Source organism: Trichechus manatus, unplaced genomic scaffold (assembly GCF_000243295.1).
Source record: "Trichechus manatus latirostris isolate Lorelei unplaced genomic scaffold, TriManLat1.0 scaffold00099, whole genome shotgun sequence".
Taxonomy (NCBI): domain Eukaryota; kingdom Metazoa; phylum Chordata; class Mammalia; order Sirenia; family Trichechidae; genus Trichechus; species Trichechus manatus.
In genome coordinates, this window is record NW_004444035.1 from 7,135,695 (window position 1) to 7,153,957 (window position 18,263).

Sequence of the window (18,263 nt, forward strand, 5' to 3'; positions counted from 1 at the left end):
ACTGGTAATATGCTTCGTACCATTACTTTGAGCCAAAATTTTACCTTATTCATTCTTTAAGAAAGTCTAAGTAAGTTGAGTAAAGCTAAGAAGGTATGTTCTTCTTTTCTTCATAACAGAAAAATTCAGTCATTCTTTTATTTGTCAGAACTATGGAAAATTTATCTTAGAATGAAAGTTTTATGTTAAGTATAGCAGTTAAGGTTGATTGGCATATAATAATGGATAGACTATTTCTGTAATTGAGTGGCTATGTTGAACATAGAAATCAATAAAATTTTAATTCTCAAGTTTTTATAGATAATCAATGCATAAATATTTATAAATACATTTGTAAAATGTGTATGTGTGAAACTGGTTTTGAACGAAAATAGAAAAATTCATATTTTGCTTCCTGGTTAGAAAAAATTAGGTAAAGAATTAAGCTTATGATATTGCCATGTGAAAAAGAACAATATAACGAAGAATTATGAAGGTGATTTTATAACATGAGCTACAAGTTACTCTATACTGAGATGGCTTCTAGAATGGATTACTTGAAAAGAGAAATCTATGAAGACGCTTCCTTCTGTGTCTAATGTTCAGACCTCTAATAAACATGCAGTTTATCCACATGTGCTTTACAAATCAAGATAAAAATACTTAAATAACTGCAGACAGATTAAGTCTTACTTATCTAGATCAAAGACATTCACATGTCCAGTTAAATTTTTAAGAAATTCCACCCTTTAATTGTACATTTTCCAAATGGATCACCTTTGAAAAGGAGGAGGGTTTGCAGTCTTGTTATTATAGGTACATTTTCAGGAGCACCAGGAAAACAGGCCAAATCTTGCAGGACAGGAAGATGGAGCTGGCTGCTTTTAGATCTAGAAAGTTTAATAATAATAATAATCATAATAAGGAAAATAGCTACAACACCCCAATTTGGGAAGAAACACCTTCCTGCCTGAAAGTTATTGCCAAAACATAGGACATCTTATTTTTAATTAGGACAAAGCTATTCCTGGGGTTTTTAGGAAACCACTCATCATGCTGATGTAGGACATTAGTCAGGCTGCAGCTTGTGGTGAGTGTACTCTCTGTTCAATATCAAGAGTATATCAGTTTATGTAACAAAATTGTCACACATAATTAGGCTTTAAAAAACCCAGTGACATGCTCCCTGACTTGTTCCTCTCAACAGCCACCAATGGATAGAGTAGCAAATGAACCCAGGCGGTATCATGCTGCACGGGCACGTTGCTACCACGGCTGAGTAAGCAGTGACCACTGGCTGTAAACATAGTTTGTCATGCAAGATAGATGATGCCAACTCAGCGCGCAATAAACCCCCACTTTGCCATCCTCTGCCTTTTGTATTAGCAAGTCAATAACAGTTTTAAACAACAAAGTAATGTATCCTTTTTTGGGTTTTTATTTCATGCTCTTGGAGCACTTGGAAGAACTTCATATAAAATAAGAATATTTAACAATGACCTGAAGAGAAAAATTTTCTTCTTAAAGAAAACTGTTAATGTACTAAACACCCGTAACAATAGTTCATATTGACGATGTCAGGGAACCAGATGCCAACAGATAACAATAAAATTTAAGTGGAAAGTCCTTTGGAATCCCCCACAACAAAAATAAAGGATTGAAAAGGAGGTCAATCAAAATGTCATTATTATATTTAGATATAACATATTCGTTATAATTCAAAGTAACGTTTAAGCAATTAAATTACCTCATGAGACATCAGTTTATTGAATATAATTCATTAATTTCATCTTAATTTTTATTTTATTTAATGCAGATGCAGAAGAAAAAAAAAGACAACATTTCACATTGATGAATTGCCTAAGAACAAGTTTTAAACAGCGATCATATGCCAGTCAACAGACGAGAAAAACAGTAATGCTCTATTTAACGGCGTTAGTCTTCGTCATTCTCAGAAGAGGCAAATTTCCAAACTGGAAGTTAGTCGAAAGTAAGAGTCCTGTTTTTATAATTTAATCATATTGGGTATTTTCTTCCAGATTCCTTAGAGTTTTTATTTTTCTTCTTCTTCTCTAAAAAATACTCTACCCAAGGTCAACACTACTTTCTGTATTTCCTGGCAATTCAAAGGCTTGTTTTAAATTCTGTGACTGTTTTATACGTCTCCCTCCATATCTGTGGTCCTGTCCCCCATCTCGCTTTATTTCTTGTGAAGGTGATGCCAGTAGAATCCATTGAAAGACTGACAATTCATAAAGTTTTTATTGTTGTTGTTATTATGTTGGTTTATCACTTCTGTGTGTAGGGGGATGGCATAATAATCTTAGATTCTTCTGTTGGAATAAAAAATATTTCCTAAAAAGTGACTTTCTTTCCAAAAGGTGAGTTTTTTTTTTTTTAAATCAGTATTAAGCCTGTTTATAGATTAAGTTTGCTGAAGAATTGAGTGGCTATTCAACATAAGTGAACAAACGTATACAGTCATTATGAATGAGAAAACCAAAGGCTTTTCTTTTTTCCAATGGTAAGATTGTGGGTTTGAGGGCGAATGCTGAAATAGAAAAAATTCTTCAGAGTTGTGCTTTGTTTAGTGGATGGCTATAGTTTTAGGGTTCACTGTTTCTGACTTTTGAAAGCTGCTAAGTAAATTATAAAGGATCAACAGTGGCTTTTGACTGAAGATGGTTGGCACTTCTTCTTTTCCATGTTTTTCCACTTCTATAATTAGGATATCTCTTTGACATGTGGTCTGCTATGCTTCTCTTTTAATTATTACTGTGTTAGAGTTTTAATTGTTATGAATTTATTTTAGCAATAATTCAAGTTTTGATGAGGCTACTTTTTGTAGATTTGTTATTTTCTATTTCTTATACTTTACAGGATGTTTACCATTTTGAGGTAGGTTTATTTTTAAAACTTCAAACTATAATTATCAATGTGCATGACTCTAAAGCATTATAAATAATATTCTTTGGAATGTTTCTAAGACTGTTAGCATTAACCACCAATTTCTTTAAATTCTGAAAAGAGTATCTTCCATTATGTTTTATACACTACTATGATCCATGGTATATTAAACATGTATATGTCCATCACTAAGGTACTTTTTGAAATCACGTGGCTAAATAATTGAATGTAATTTTTACCAAAAAAGATACATTGGCCAATATTTTTTTTCTCCATTAAATCTAAGAGGAAAAAAAAAAAGCAGTGTTTCCAGTTTTGATTTTTTGGTAGTTTTAATTCTGCATTCTGGCTTCTTTTTTGCTACAAGCAGGAAAGTCTCTTTCTTATTCTTTTTATCCTCTGCTTTCTCTGGCTGTCTGAAGAACTATTCCTATTTTTCTCTTTTTTCTTGGAAAAAATTTGGAGTAGGAGCATGATTTGGGTTGAAGAGGAGCAGAAAATTATTCCAACATAATTTCAAAATTGATTTTTTATATAAAAATATACATCTATGCTATAATAGGGGTGATTATCTTTGGGAAGAGCCAAAGGATAAGCTTTCAACTACATTGCAATTTAATAGCCCATTTAATTTATTCTTCCCTACGTGGTCACATACTAACAATTAAATCTCTTATTCGTGTAAAAATAAAAACAGCTTAATATTTTATATTTCAGTATTTTCTAGTATTTTACAAAACATCATGGAATGAAACATGACATTTTTTGAGAAATAATTACTTCCTATGAACATAAATGCTAATCACTAGAATTGTACCGAGGGGAACTATTTAAACAAGTCATTTATTGCTCTATTTTAATGAACCATGATGCACTACTGCTCTCTTTAATAATCCTAGAGAGTCAGAACAAAACATAATCTTTCTATATAGTGCAATATGGAAATCAAAATAAAAGCATGAAAATGTAAATTTGGCAAGAGAGTTGGGAGAGGGGAGTATAAAGGCCTATAAAATTTAAAACTCTATAAGGGCTTTTAAACAATAGACAATGAATATAAATTATATTGTCTACTGGAAAAAGAAGATTGATTAATAAATTTCCCATTTCTGTAAATTAGTTAAAATAAAGTAGCACATAATGGGATATGTACCTTTGCTTTAATACCTATGGTAGAAGGTGACGTTGATAGATGCATCTATGGCCTAGTGATCCTGAAATGTAACATCTCACGACCTGCAGGTGTTTCCACACTGCCTTCCCCTTGCTTGTGGGTTCTAACTGCTACTTACAGCTTACCTGTGAATTATACATCTTTGCTAAAATTGAATATTGCCCCTTTCACATACTCTGCTATGTGCCAGCATGATCTCCTGCAGCAGTCATGGGTAGCCATCTTCGTCCTGAGCTTGTGATTCAGAACACCTAGATAATAGTCCTTTCCTCGGTTCACTTCCCTTCCCTTCCACTGCCTTGTTTTAAATTTATTTAAAGTTATTCAGTGAGCTGACAGTTGTCTCATGTAGTCACAGATCAGATGAAGGAGAGTTGAGTCCTGATGGCCTCAAAAGGTAAAATAAATATATTTTAGGAAATAATATTTTTGTGATCAAATCTCACTTTTTTAAAATGTTAGGAATGTTTAGCTTAATGAATTTGCATGAGAACTCATGAAATAGTACAAAATTATAGACATTTAATGAAGCCCAACTTTGGAAGTATTTTGGAAATCACTAAAATTGTTTGTAACTTACTTAATGCCAGTTTGGTCAACATCAAAGGTTGAATATAATTTCATATTTTCAAATTCACTATAGATGAATTAAAGTAATTTATATATATGACACATATAATATAAAGTTATTTATATTATGTAATATAATTAAAGTCATGTATAAATAAATATATATATACATTTCCCAGGTGGCTCAATGGTTAAGAACTCAGCTACTAACTGAAAGGTTGGTGTTTGAACCCACCAGCCACTCCACAGGAGAAATACCCAGTGATCTGCTACCATAAACATTATAGCCAAGAATACCCTGTGTGGCAGTTCTGCTCTGTCCATGGGGTCAGTATAAATTGGAATCAACTCAATAGCACTTAACAACAACAACTATATATGTGTGTGTGTGTGTGTGTGTGCGCACGCGTGTGTTTCTTCTGTAAAGATTACAGCCAAGGAAGAAAACCCTATGGAGTCGTTCTACTCTGTAACACATGGGGTTGCCATGAGTCCGGGGCTAACACCGCAGCAGCTAACAACGACACACACATATATGCCTATTACTTACATATCATATAACATGTATATAACTAAGGTTAGCCTTTATTGTCAAGGATACGACCACTTTTTTTTCCATACTTCCATACAAAATTTTATGCCATGCTAAAAATTATCTAGAACCTGCCCTCCTTAAATAATATTTCAACATTACTATTTATTTTTACTGATATCTTCCTTGAACTGTGCTTTTATCATTCCAAATTTAAAAGTTATCTTGGAGGTAGTATCACTTTGTAATATGCTCCAAATGGATGTGCCTATTATATCCAGTTTTCTATGTTAGGCAATAACAAGTGGACATAAATGTAAAATTACTTCATATAGAAACACTTGACTTTAAAAATATATGTAATTGTGCTTAGACACTCATGTTGAATTATTGAGACTTTCTAGAGAAGGAGCTCTTTTTTAGAGTTGCAAATTTTATATAAGTTCATTTACTCTTAACCTGTAGCTTTATTGCAATTTTTTAAAGCATATATTATGTAAAATAATTATGTAAAATGAACATGCAAAATTTATTTTGAGAATTTGACGTTTGGTTTTTGCCAAAACTCCTACAGCCCCACTAACAGCAGACTACTGGCTACTTTTTGCTCTCATTGAAACCTTAGGCACAAGTCAAGTTTGAAAGAAATATAACTTTGATAATTGTGTGAAACAGAACAAGCTTCAAGTAAAGAGCTCTATATGCTTGATGATAAAGCTGAGCCATGCAGGCTTAGCTGCAAACCAGGATGAAAAAACACTGGTGTTTATGTTGGGGAAGAGTGGGTCATAAAGGTTTTTAAACGTTAGAATAATGCCAGAAAAGTCTTCTTTCCACATATCTTTATCCTTTTCAGACACATTTGTGTGCTTGCTCTGTGCTCGGCTATCAGGACATAATGGTGAATAAGAAATGTATGGCACTTTCCCTCAAGAGCTTATAGTCTGCTGGAGTAGTCAGGGAAACAGAAAATCAGAACCACATACATTAAATAATGATAAATGGAGGTAACTGCTATGAAGAGAGGACAGAGGAGCAGACCGTCTGAGGGGCTGACTTGAGGAAAACCCTCTCTGAGGAGGTGCTATTTAAGCTGCAGTATGAAGTGTAAGCGCTTATGCAAAGAGCAAGAGACAGAGCTGCCCGGGTATACATAAGAATCACCTGGGGGTCTTGTTAAAAATTTAGATTCTTATGTATACATAGGGATCACCTGGGGATGTTGTTAAAATGTAGATTGGGGGAAAAAAACAGTTCAAAGCCCTAGGAAAGAGCCAGTGGCAGGAGAAACAGCAGGTAGACCAGTAGATCATGTGGCTGGAGTACAACCAAAGAAAAGAAAGATGAAATTTGAGAGGGGGCACTATGTACTTCTAATTCCTAAAATTTTTTTTAAGTTATTTTTAGAAACAAATGTAACTATTTATCCAATTTTTTTTCCTGCAGCTGAAAACATCTTTAAGTTCAGTAGTTCATGTGTCATAATTTAAAAAAAAAAAAAAAAAGAGGAAACTGTTAAATCCCTTCAAAGTCAAGCTTTTTTACACTGACATTTAAATGAAGAAAATGTAGCCCTTTCCCCAAATGTACACCCAAACATTCTGTCCATTGACCTGTCAGGGTCTATTTAAAGAAAAAAAGACTGGTTCATAGCAAGGAACGTCACTGCAAGGAATTTGTTTTAATATTTCTATTTTTCAGTTTCTTTACATTCTTTCTTCAGTCAAAAAAATAAAATAAAATTACCTGACACTGAAAGCAGCAGAGGTCTAAAGTGAACACGTGTGGCTGTGTATGGCACACACAAGAGTGTTCCTCCCAGATGTGGAGGAACAAAATGAGGAAACCTATGAAATGAATTAAAATGCATGTCACCTAGTGGATTCCGGGCAGAGGGCAGTCTTTAAGACCCAGCGATAGTATTTGTCTGGACAGGAAACGTTGCCTTTTGACAGATGAGAGAAATCCCCTTAGTGCTGGCTGTGGGAAGAGAGAAGTGAAGTCAGTCACCTGGTGGTGAAGGCCAGTAAAACAGCAAAGCTGGAGGAAAATTTTTCTCTCCCTCTCTCTCTCCCTCTTTTCTCTCCTCTGTAGGAAAACCATCTCCTATATTCTCAACTCTTTTAGCATAACCTTCAAAGGAGAACGCCCCTTCAGACTTTATTATCTTTTTTCCCCACTGAGAGAATACCTCTTAGCTGCAAGACCTTTTTTAAGTCTGTGCAGGACTTCGGGGATTTGGTTATCTTGCCGGGGAAATTGATCACTGCTAACGTCTGGGACTCACAGTGTGCTAAATTAGCTACCAGAGCAAGCCTGACGGAGGAAGGCTTTTATCATCGACTCTTCTCTTCAGTTTGAACACATTTGCTTGAAGATTTGCCGCATGATGCTGTCCAGGGAAGCAGCTTGTTTTCTTGGGATGCAGCAATTCTCTGGTTTCTAAGCTTCTTGCAGAAGAGGAAATAATCTTCAATAGAGTGAGTGGCTTTTTGTCCCCTCCCCTGCTTGATTCGACTGAGCCGCGTGGCACCGCGGTGGAGATCGCCTGTCACTAAATCTTCGAGGAAGTAAAACAAAGTGAATTGTAATTATTATTATTTATTTGTATTATTTTTAACCGGTGGAGGCGGCGTGATCGCGGAGAATGAGACTGAGAGAAGCCGCCAGGGCTTGGAGGAGGATAAAGCTGAGTTTAGGCTGGAAACTAAAAGACTAGACTGTTCCGGGGTCCGACTTCCCCGCTTCCTCTCCACTTGCTGTAGTTTCGCTCCATGGACAGATCCACAAAGCTGGACATTGAGGCGCTCAAGGTACGTGCTCCCCCGGGCCGCCTGCCTGTCTTCTCTCGCGCTCGCTCCTTTTTCGCTGCCTCGTCCTTGCGCCGCTGGAATAGTTGGTGGCCCCGTGGGACGGCGAGTGGGCATTTGGGGGTAACGTCCCCGGGCGCAGGCGCCCCCCAGGGCCGAAGACACGGAGGGCCAGGCGCCCTTCCCTCCCTGCTGCTGCCGACAGCAGCCACCCTGCCCTCCGCGTCGCCACTTACATCAGCACTTTGGGTACCAGGCAGGGCGTTAATGAGCCTCGCCCGGGGACGCGGCGGCGGCGGCACAGCCTGCGCCCTGCCGCCTGCTTTTCCAGCAAAGTTACCCGAGATGCGCGGCCACTTTGCCTCGGGTCCCCCGCCCGGCACCGGGCAGGCTGTTTGCGCTCGGAGATGCTCGGTGCAGCTGCGTGAGCGGCGGCGCTCGTTAGATTCCAGCGCTTAAGGCGACCCTGGGCGCCCACCACCCCTGACACGGTTTCACCCATGGTTGCATTGTCGGGGCGCGAGCTGGTGCTCTGCCAGGAGCGGCCACAAGCAAGGGGCTGATTGAGGTTTCCCCCTGGCTGGGGAAGTGGGGGGCAGGGGGCTGGCCAGGGGCGGGAGGGGCTTCGGGGGCGGTGACTGGGAGGCTCCGGGCCCCCCTCCGCCCGTGGGGGGCCGCGCGCCTCCGATCCGCCGCCCGGCAGCAGCACCCAGGCTTGCCGTTTGCCCCTCTGCCTGTGGGAACCGCTGCCTGCAAAGCTCGCTTGAAAAACCAACAAAAAAACGTTAAAAAAAAAAATCAACAAACCACCAAAATTATTTAAAAGTCCCGCTCACTGTAAACGAAAAAGCGGGAAAGGGGGCGATACTGGGAGCAGTATTCCTTTTATTCCCCACCGTTCCTTACCCTGAGGTATTTTCTACACTCTACTAACTAGCTTCAGAGGGTTATTTTTGTTACTAGAGATTCAGAAGTGGTGTGCCAAAATGGATTCTTTCCTCTGGTGACGACTTTTTAGATATGCCCGCTCGCCTACCCACCCAGGGAAACTTCTCTAGCTCAGGGAAATGGGTTCGCCCTACAAGCTTAGCGGGCTGAGGTATCTGTAGAGGACGCAAGGCTCCGTCTGCAGCCCTGGCCACTGAGCATGCCCAGCCCAGGAGCCCAGTTCTCCTGAAGGGCTGACCCCAGTTCTCCTGGGTCTGCAAACTGCATGCAAGGGGGAGAAAGGAGAGGCAGAGCGGTGGCGTCTGGTGTAATGGGCCTTGCCACCGAGGGTGGGTGGAAGTGGGGCGTAGGGAGAATTGTCAGAAGACCTTGGGCACTGCTTCCTCTAAGACTCTGGGTTTGTTGGAGGACATGAAGTTGGGAGGAGACAGATTCCATGCTCCAGTTAAAGTTGGTGAACACGAACTTCCCGTGTTTCGGCCAGGGTCACTGTCGGGAGATCTTGAGTTGAAATAGAGATCCCTGTTATCTGGGTACTGTTCTAAAATAGGACACATTGCATTTGTGTTCGGGAGGATGCCATGATGCCTTTTCCCAAGTACTCTCGTCTTCCTGGGAGAAGATGCAAAGAGGAGAACATGGACGTTCGGGGCGTGTATTTTACGCAGAGGAGAAGTAGCCAGATTACTGGCCCAACAATTAAGTCCAGGGTATGGCACAGGGGAAAGCTTTCCCTTATGAGAAATGGAAAAAAACCCAATGATTTTGGATGATCATTTCTCGTGATACTCCATTAATTTCCCACCAGCCTATCCCCCTCTTGGTCTAAACTCCGACACCATTAAACTGTCAGCAAAACAGTACAAGAAACTTCTGTCTAGTTTTAGCAGAAGATCCCAGCTTCACCTCAAGACTACTGCACAATAATTAGAGGTCCTCACACCTCTAAAGTGTGTTGGACTTTGTGGATGGGCAGCAAAGGGTAGAGGGCTGGAAGAGCTTGGGCAAGATCTGCTAAAGTTACTGAGAATTCTATTACCAGCAAGCTGCTGGTTAAGAGTCATAACTAGCCAGGAAAAGGAAATGTAGTCAAGTCTTATTAGAAAGTGTTTGAGATCCTGCAGTTTGGGAAAATATTTTTATTGTTGGTGTTGACTATACTTCCGAGACTGATGCTTGGGAATACTTACACCTTGGAATATTTTACAATTTGTAGAGATAGATGGGTGGCATGTGGAATCACTTGTCTGGGATTTCCTCTTGATAGCAGACTCCATTGGTGTGGGTGTTCTAGGGAATTCCAGTTCTTTTAAGTTATTCCCTGGTGCTTACTGCTGAAGAGCCTCACAGAGGTCAGTGGAGAGAAGGGAGAAAATTATTTTTGGCATTATTTCCATGTTGACTTTTCTTCCTGTGATCCAACCCTATTTACATTAAGGCACTTCTTCATAAAATTTAGTCTTTATGAGGCAATAAATAAATGAACCTTTTTTTAAAAAGTTTAGTTGGATTTGATAAAATTGGCAAATAAATAAGCTTATTATTAGAAGAATACTGCTTAGCTTAGTTTTCGATGATTCATGTCATTAGGTGAAGTGCTTATCTTACATTTTAAGAGAGAAGATTGTACTAACACTTTATTTTTGTTTGTGGTGAACTGTTTCTCCCTTATGAGATGTTAAGAATATATTTTATGCTGTGTGGTGCGTGTGGACATTGATTTTTATTTGCTGTACAGTAAATAGTGTTGTCTTTTCCAAGTTTTTAAAGTCATGATAAGCCTCAATAGTTAAGTGTTAAGTCATTGGCTTCATTATCATAAAACTAAATGCAATATGCATGTTAAAATATTTATGGGTGGAGAGTATAATATAGTTAGGTGTGTAAAACTTGCTAACGAAGGCAAACATGTTTCATCTTCTATTCCGCACACACATTCGTGATGAAACGTATCCGTGTGGAAAAGGGAAAGGATTCTCATCCAGAGAATTTTGTACTCTGTTCTTTTTCCCTTTGATCTCTGTTTCTTTCTCCAATGAATGTATGTACTTTATTCTGGATTTTGCCCTGGTGTTTGTTTTAAAGAAGAAATAACATCAAACAACCCAAAATATGGGTTGCTGCTTTGGAAATAAGGATGCTAATGAATACTGATATCGGAGAAAGCACCCTTTAGCCTGGAATATCCCTGAGCTATAGAGTACTGTGTGTCTTTTTAGGGAGAAGGATGTGGCAGTCTGCTCCCGTAAAGATTTACAGCTTTGGAAATCCTATGGGACACTTCTACTCTGTCCTATATGGTTGCTATGAGTCAGGAATTGACTCAGTGGCAATGGGTTTGATTTTTTTGGCTTAAGTGCCTTTTGCAGTTGATATTTAAAATAATGACTTTAGCGTTTATTTTAGCCCAGTGGTTGCCCTCTTTAAAACAACTGATCTTAGATACTGGAACAGAGAATGCTACTGATTTTTTGAGCTGGCACTTTTAAATTTTCTTTGTGTAGGGTTTGTTTATAAGAGACATTGAGGCTGAATAAGTGGTTATGATTTAAGTGATGCGTACTACTTCGGCAGTTCTTTTACTCAGCTGTGGATATATGGGATCTAATTCACTTGTGTTCGTTTGGCAATCAAGAAATTATGCTTTCAGATGCTAAGAATTTATTTGTGGATAATCGTAATTAGCTTTGGGATCAAAAACATAAAACACATCAAGAGTATAATATAAATTTTGGAGTGACATCAGATCCCAACTTTTTTATTTGCAGGGGTTGGGGGTTATGAGTGTTCCTTTAATGGCTAGAAGTTAAACTGCAATGTTTTTACTACTTACAGAACAAAAAAAAAAAATATGCTTCTGGAATGTCTTCTTTATAATTTTGTAAAGTGCAAAAATTGTACAGCATACATTTAATCCTGGTGCATATAAAACAACTTTTCTGTAAGTATAATTGTACTTATTTGCATTAATTAAATGTAGTCCAGTTACTGTTGCTTAATTTTATTTCTGTAATTTAATCAAAAATTTCATCTGCCAAAACTTGAAACTTGCCCCAGATAAGAGAGGAAAAACCTTTCCTGAGCAATACAATTAGGTCATTAAGAGAGTATCGTATGGGCAAGAAATGATAATCAAGCAAAAAAAAAAAAAAAAAATGCATAGGTGCTTAAACAAGTGGTTGATTCAAACATGCTGAGGTCTTCAACCAAGTCTTATAGCACATTTGTCTACAATTCCGATCAAATCTGAGAGTTGGTGTTTAGAAGAATTCTAAAAAGGTTTATTTTTTTGTTTCATCAGTAAGATACTCAGCCCAGGAAAGTCAGGCTCAGTGCAGTGTAGGAGGCTGTGTGATAAGTGTAAGGAGGTGGTATTTTGTAGGTTAGTCATTTCATAGTGAAAAACGGTACTCTCTAACAAATGTCATATTTTTAGCACTCTGCTATATATATTTGTATCTTGGCTTAGAATATGGAAACATATCTGTGAATACTGAATTCTTTGACTTCTTTCACATCTGAAGGAATGCTAACTTCTCTCCAATCAGGTCGTCTTCCAATTCTCTTTTGATCTCAGGGGCCAGTCATAAACATTTATCAACAGTCAACCTTGATTTTTTTTTAATATTCAGAAAACTGGCTTGTTTAATTGAAGTTAAAAAAATAAACTTCAGGTAATAGTAGTGAAACATTCTTTCCTTACACATTTAGGAGAAATGCGGGAATATGTTTGATGTGAGCTGGAAAGACAAGGAAAGTTCACGTGAAGGAAGTTGTGCAAATAACTTTTAGAAATCTTCGGTGGTCTGCTGTCATTAGAAAGCATATATTCCAACTGCTGTACCACCTATTACAGCTTTGATGATCTCCAGACTTTACCAATTGAAAATTCATCAGATTCTGAAGGCCTAATGAAAAAGAATATTTCAAGATTTATGGACTCAAAATTATAACTACACTAGATGGCTTAATGCTGCAAGACAATAAATCAGCATGTGTCTTCTGGAGCACTCCTTTTATATAATATTTAGTGAGTTGTTTCTCATGCTGTATTGGAATTTCAGCTGAAATACAATCTGACATAGTTTACAACTTTAAGTTACTGAGGAAAACGACCGTTTACTTTTGTTCAAATCTGAATTTTTTGAGTATATGCATTTAAGTTGGTAACTGTATAAATGAGGAAGTATTTATATTTCAAATTGAAAGTTTGTAAGTTTAATTTGTCAGTAATCGTGCTTGATTTATGATAAAATTTCTGGCTTCTAAAACCCTATGCGGCTAAAAGTAAGCTACCTCATTTTATGTAAAATGTAGATTTTAATGCACTAATACCTAAGTTTTTGTTTTACTCTAAATCTCTTCTTGGCAAATGTTCAGAAACATGAGGTGATCTTAGATTCTCAGTGAAACTGATTAGGGATTTGTAGGCCAGCCACAGAATGAACAGACTTAAGGATTATCGTTCCTCCAACAGAATTACAGAGCCTCAGATATTAAATACTACAAATTGCACCTAGAGCCTTGAGAGTTTTTTGATGTTCCTATACAGTGTTTTTGTAGAAAATATTTTAAGCCCCAATCAGATTTTCAAATATTTATACTTCTTTGTTGGCGTTAAATAGGTTATCTGGAGTGTTCTATGCCAAGGGGATACCAACAACCTTTAAAAATAAAGGATTTCAGCGTTCCAGCCAGAAAGGCCATAATTGCTGTGGCAGTGTCCATCAGTGAAACAAGGGTTGAAACAGTCAACTCCACACCAAAGTTGAGTTCAGAAGCAGTTAGAATTCAAAGGCACCGAAAAGTGCAAAAGCTCTCCAAATCTAACAATCTGAAGTCTTCAGAGATTCATTTGTGGGTGGAAAGGGCTCTGATCCGGTAGTAGTAGTAGGACTTGGATGATGTTGTTCAAACCCTGGGTTTGCTGCCTACCAGCAGAGCATCTTAGGTATGTTCCTCAGTTCCTCTTGGCCTCAAATTCCTCAGGTGATCGTGGTGTCGCTGAGTGGGAATTGGATTTGACTCGAGGGTTTTGTTGTAATAATTTTAAGCCATGGCTGAACAATTTGTTCCAACAAATCTATACAACCCCGATGTCTAATATTGATAAAAGGGGAGCTACTCAGTTTAAGAAGGGTTGAGACCCTGTCCGGTCCACTTCCCTTTTGGTAGCTGCATTCAACCCCGGAACATCGCCTTAAACTGTAAGATTGAGGACACAAGGTACAAACTTCAGGACCAGTTGATCTCTAAATATCTTCCCAGACTTAGAGAATGATATTTTGGGGCCTTCCACCAAGAAAATCATTCTTGAATTGATAACGCTAGTATAGCTCTGTTGGTTTCATATACTTCCTCATTTGAAAATCACAACAGGTATGTGTGCTGAATATTATATTCTCATTTTATGGATATAAAAATAGAAACTCAGAGACTCATGTGAAATGCCTAGGGTCACAAGATTAATAAATAATGGAGTTTAAACTCAAATCTCTGTCCTCTAGCTCCAAACATCGTGCTCTTATCTATAGGCCAAAATTAAAGGAAGTAAATAAAAGAACTTCTGATGGTAGAGGTTTCTCACTGAATTTGTTTCAAAGAAAAGTGACAGTTTTTGAGCTCCAATCATAATATTTTCCCTTGTTACAGAATAATTGTTCACATTCTGTATTTTTGTGACTAACATGTTCCTTCCTAATCATTTACTTTGGGTCAAGTTATTGTTAATATTTGTGAATAAAACCTAACAGAAATGATGAGTTTAGTCCACTAGAGAACAGTTTCATAACCTTGTACCAGCCTTATAAAATTAAACCTATGTATTTTGACCAGCTACTACTCTTCCCAATTATTTTGCCTTTCCTATCATAGTAAAAAAAAAAAATTAAAAAAAAAATTTTGTTAGGACAGTAAACTTGGAATTAAGCCTCTAGCATGGAATCAACATTTCAGCTTGATGGACCTTTAGTTTCACTTTAAAAAAAACAGATCTGTATGATTATGCTGATGCTAAATCTAGCTCTTAGCTTTTATGATATCCCAGAAACCTAGAAATGAAGACCTGATGACTTAATCCATAAAAAACATAGGTTCTCAATAGCAATCTTTGAGAATTACACAATTAAGTAAGTGATTGTAACATAAATTTGGTTTTGAATCTTGATGTGATTTTTTTTTCATATTTTATCCAAATGTTATTTACATCAGAAATCACAAATGAAGATGTACAGATAAGTGAGTATTATTTTGGAGGGACATTTGCTTTATCTTCATAAGGGGTCAATATTGCATAACACACTTTTTTGAGGAATGCTTTTCAAAACCTTTGCAAGTCACAGCATTTATGAACCTATCAAGAGGATGTGGTTTATCTGATAGCACGTTTTCTGCCTAAGAACCATCATTTGCTTAGATCTGTTTCCTTTCATCATCAGAACCAGATTTTGCATTCTTTTGTAGACCATTTTCTTCAGAGAAATATGGATTTTGTCATCTCACCGGAGTGACTGCTTCAGTGACGTGGAGAATAGAACACAACGAAGCTGTTTTGAGCTTTGAATGCTGGGTCGTGGGCCAGGCTTTCATTGCTAATGCCTCATACAAGCATACCTGCTCTGTCGCTGTTTCTGCAGAGTTATTAACATCCAGAACACTGAAACATTCTATGTTACTCCTAAATAGTTAAAAACGCAAACCTTAAATTTATGAAAGCCAAGAGCCTACTATATTTGTCTTTGCTAGAGGCATGTAATGCTTCAATTACTAACCCACAAGTTATCATTATCTAACTTATTTTCACATTTGTCTCTAAACTCCCATTTTTCTTTAGCATTGCTAGGAAAATGCATATTATCTACCCAAGATAAAAGAGCCTTTGATTCTTCCTGGGGTAGAAATAACCAATTCATCTGTCATGAGCAAGAGTATTTTTGTGAAACGTGATATAATAAATCAATGTCACCGATGGGAAAATGCTGTTATCTTTGTGATTCCAAAAAACTGTACCTATTCAGAACACATGAGGGCTTTCAAAGTCTAACTCAAAGGTAGAAGCTAACTAATTCAAGGAAAGAACTTGCTTGTCCACAGATTTATTGAATTATAGTCTAAGTTTCCACTTCCTACTCAACACAAGACACGTGGAAGAGAAGTTCTATCTCGTCTCAGAACCAGGAATAGTTGTACCTCTCCTAAACAACTGGTTAACATTTAATCTTTTTCTTTTTTGTAGGGTTTATTTATTTATTTTTAAATTGTGCTTTAGATGAAGGTTTACAGAACAAGTAGTTTCTCATTAAACAGTCAGTACACATATTGTTTTATGACATTGGTTAACAACCCCATTACATGTCAACACTCTCCTTTCTCGACTTTCAGTTACCTATTACCAGCTTTCCTGTCCCCTCCTGCCTTCTAGTCCTTGTCCCTGGGCTGGTGTGCCCCTTTAGTCTCATTTTGTTTTATAACATTTAATCTTATGAATCTTCTCCATCATAAAACTGACTGTATTTTCCTTTTACAATAGTTGCTAAGAAGCTTAGAGGCATATTTGGGGCCCATCTTTAACAGGCATACTTGTGTCCTCACTTCATTCCTGGCCTCGTAATATTTTTTGTCCCTATTCTTAAATACTTTCTGACATAATGAGTGGTTATAAACAACTGCATACATACGTACACATGATTAAAGCCTTTCTCAGAGAGTCTATTTTCTTCATGTTTCAGTGGAAATGCTTCAATATATGACATCTGTTCTGCCCTGGTGGCACAGTGGTTAAAGCACTCAGCTGCTAACAGAAAGGTTGGCAGTTAGAATCCAGTAACCGCTACGAGGGAGAAAGATGTGGCAATCTGCTTCCCTAAAGATTTACAACCTTGGAAACCCTGTGGGGCAGTTCTACTCGGTCCAACAGGGTTACTATGAGTCAGAATTGAATCAATGGCAGTGGGTTGGGTTTGGGTTTGGTTTCTGAGCAGCTTATAACTCTCTATGCCTTTTCTTTAATTTGTTGGGGGCTACAAAGTTTAGGAGGTAAGAATTATCGTGTGGCGTGTAGCCAGTTAGCATGCTGTGTGCATGAGTTCCACTGCGTATAATAGCTGCGTTCCTTGTGAACCTGTTTGCCAAAAAATGAAACTGACGACACCCCGAGAGTAAAAGACCGATATTTAGCACTTACGTTATCAAAACCTCAACCTATTCTAAGATATTCTGTCATAAACCATTTGTTACTATTTTTTCCACTGTTCTAGAATTTGACCGTTGTGAAAAATGGTCCCTTACTTTTCTAAAATCTCTGTTTCTAACGCCTATAAATTTTTGTCTGGGTTATAGACATCATTTTAGGAAAATTTAAAATAAGTCAGAACACCTTAATCAGCATTTTGTCTAAGGTTTTCACACGTGCTTTGTAAACTCAATGTTTTGACCAGTTAATCGCCCCAGGTAGCAGAAGTAGTGGGCTTTTAGATATTTTGTTTGCTTTCTTCAAAGTTTCTTAAATTTCATGCCTGAGTCATGATTTAAAGAGTAAGCAGTGCCATGCGTAGAGTTGTGTCTTAGTGATTAAAAAAAAAAAAAAAAATTGCCGTAGAGTTGATTCCAACTCACAGCAACCCTAGAGGACAGAGTAGAACTGCCCCATAGGGTTTCCAAGGAGCGGCTGGTACATTCAAATTGCCAACGTTTTGGTTAGCAGCCAAGCTCTTAACCACTCCGCCACCAGGGCTCCAGTGCATAATAACCTGTTGCCATCGAGTTGATTCCAACTCACAGCGACCCTATAGGACAGAGTAGAACTGCCCCATTGGGTTTCCAAGGAGCGGCTGGTGGATTGGAGCTGCCAATCAGGGCTCCATGTAATAAAAGCCTTCATTATTAAAGCATCTAAAGGTACTTGGTTTAAATATCCTGGAAGACATTATGAGCCTTAGTAATTATACGATATGAAATGTACAGCTAGATTAGGTTAGACAGTACGTTTTTGGCAAGTGGCAAAGGCGATTGAGGATCTTTCATGTGCTTCTGAGTCTAATTACACTCAAACCTGCCTTCACTTTGTAATTACTAGTATGTTGTTATTAGTTTCTATTTATATGTATTTTTTCATTTATTTCTTAAAATGAAATATCTCTTAATATATAGTAAATAAAAACACAGCTGACTTTAGAGTGTTTAACATTTTCAGCTAGTCACTTATTTCTTCCCCCTGTAACATCTATTTCATGTTTAGACATGAAGTGAATTTCAGAAACTTTTGGGAAGATATAACTAAAGGCATACTAAAACTTTTATATCTGATAATATGCTGTCTCAGATGATTAAATAGTTAATGTTCTAC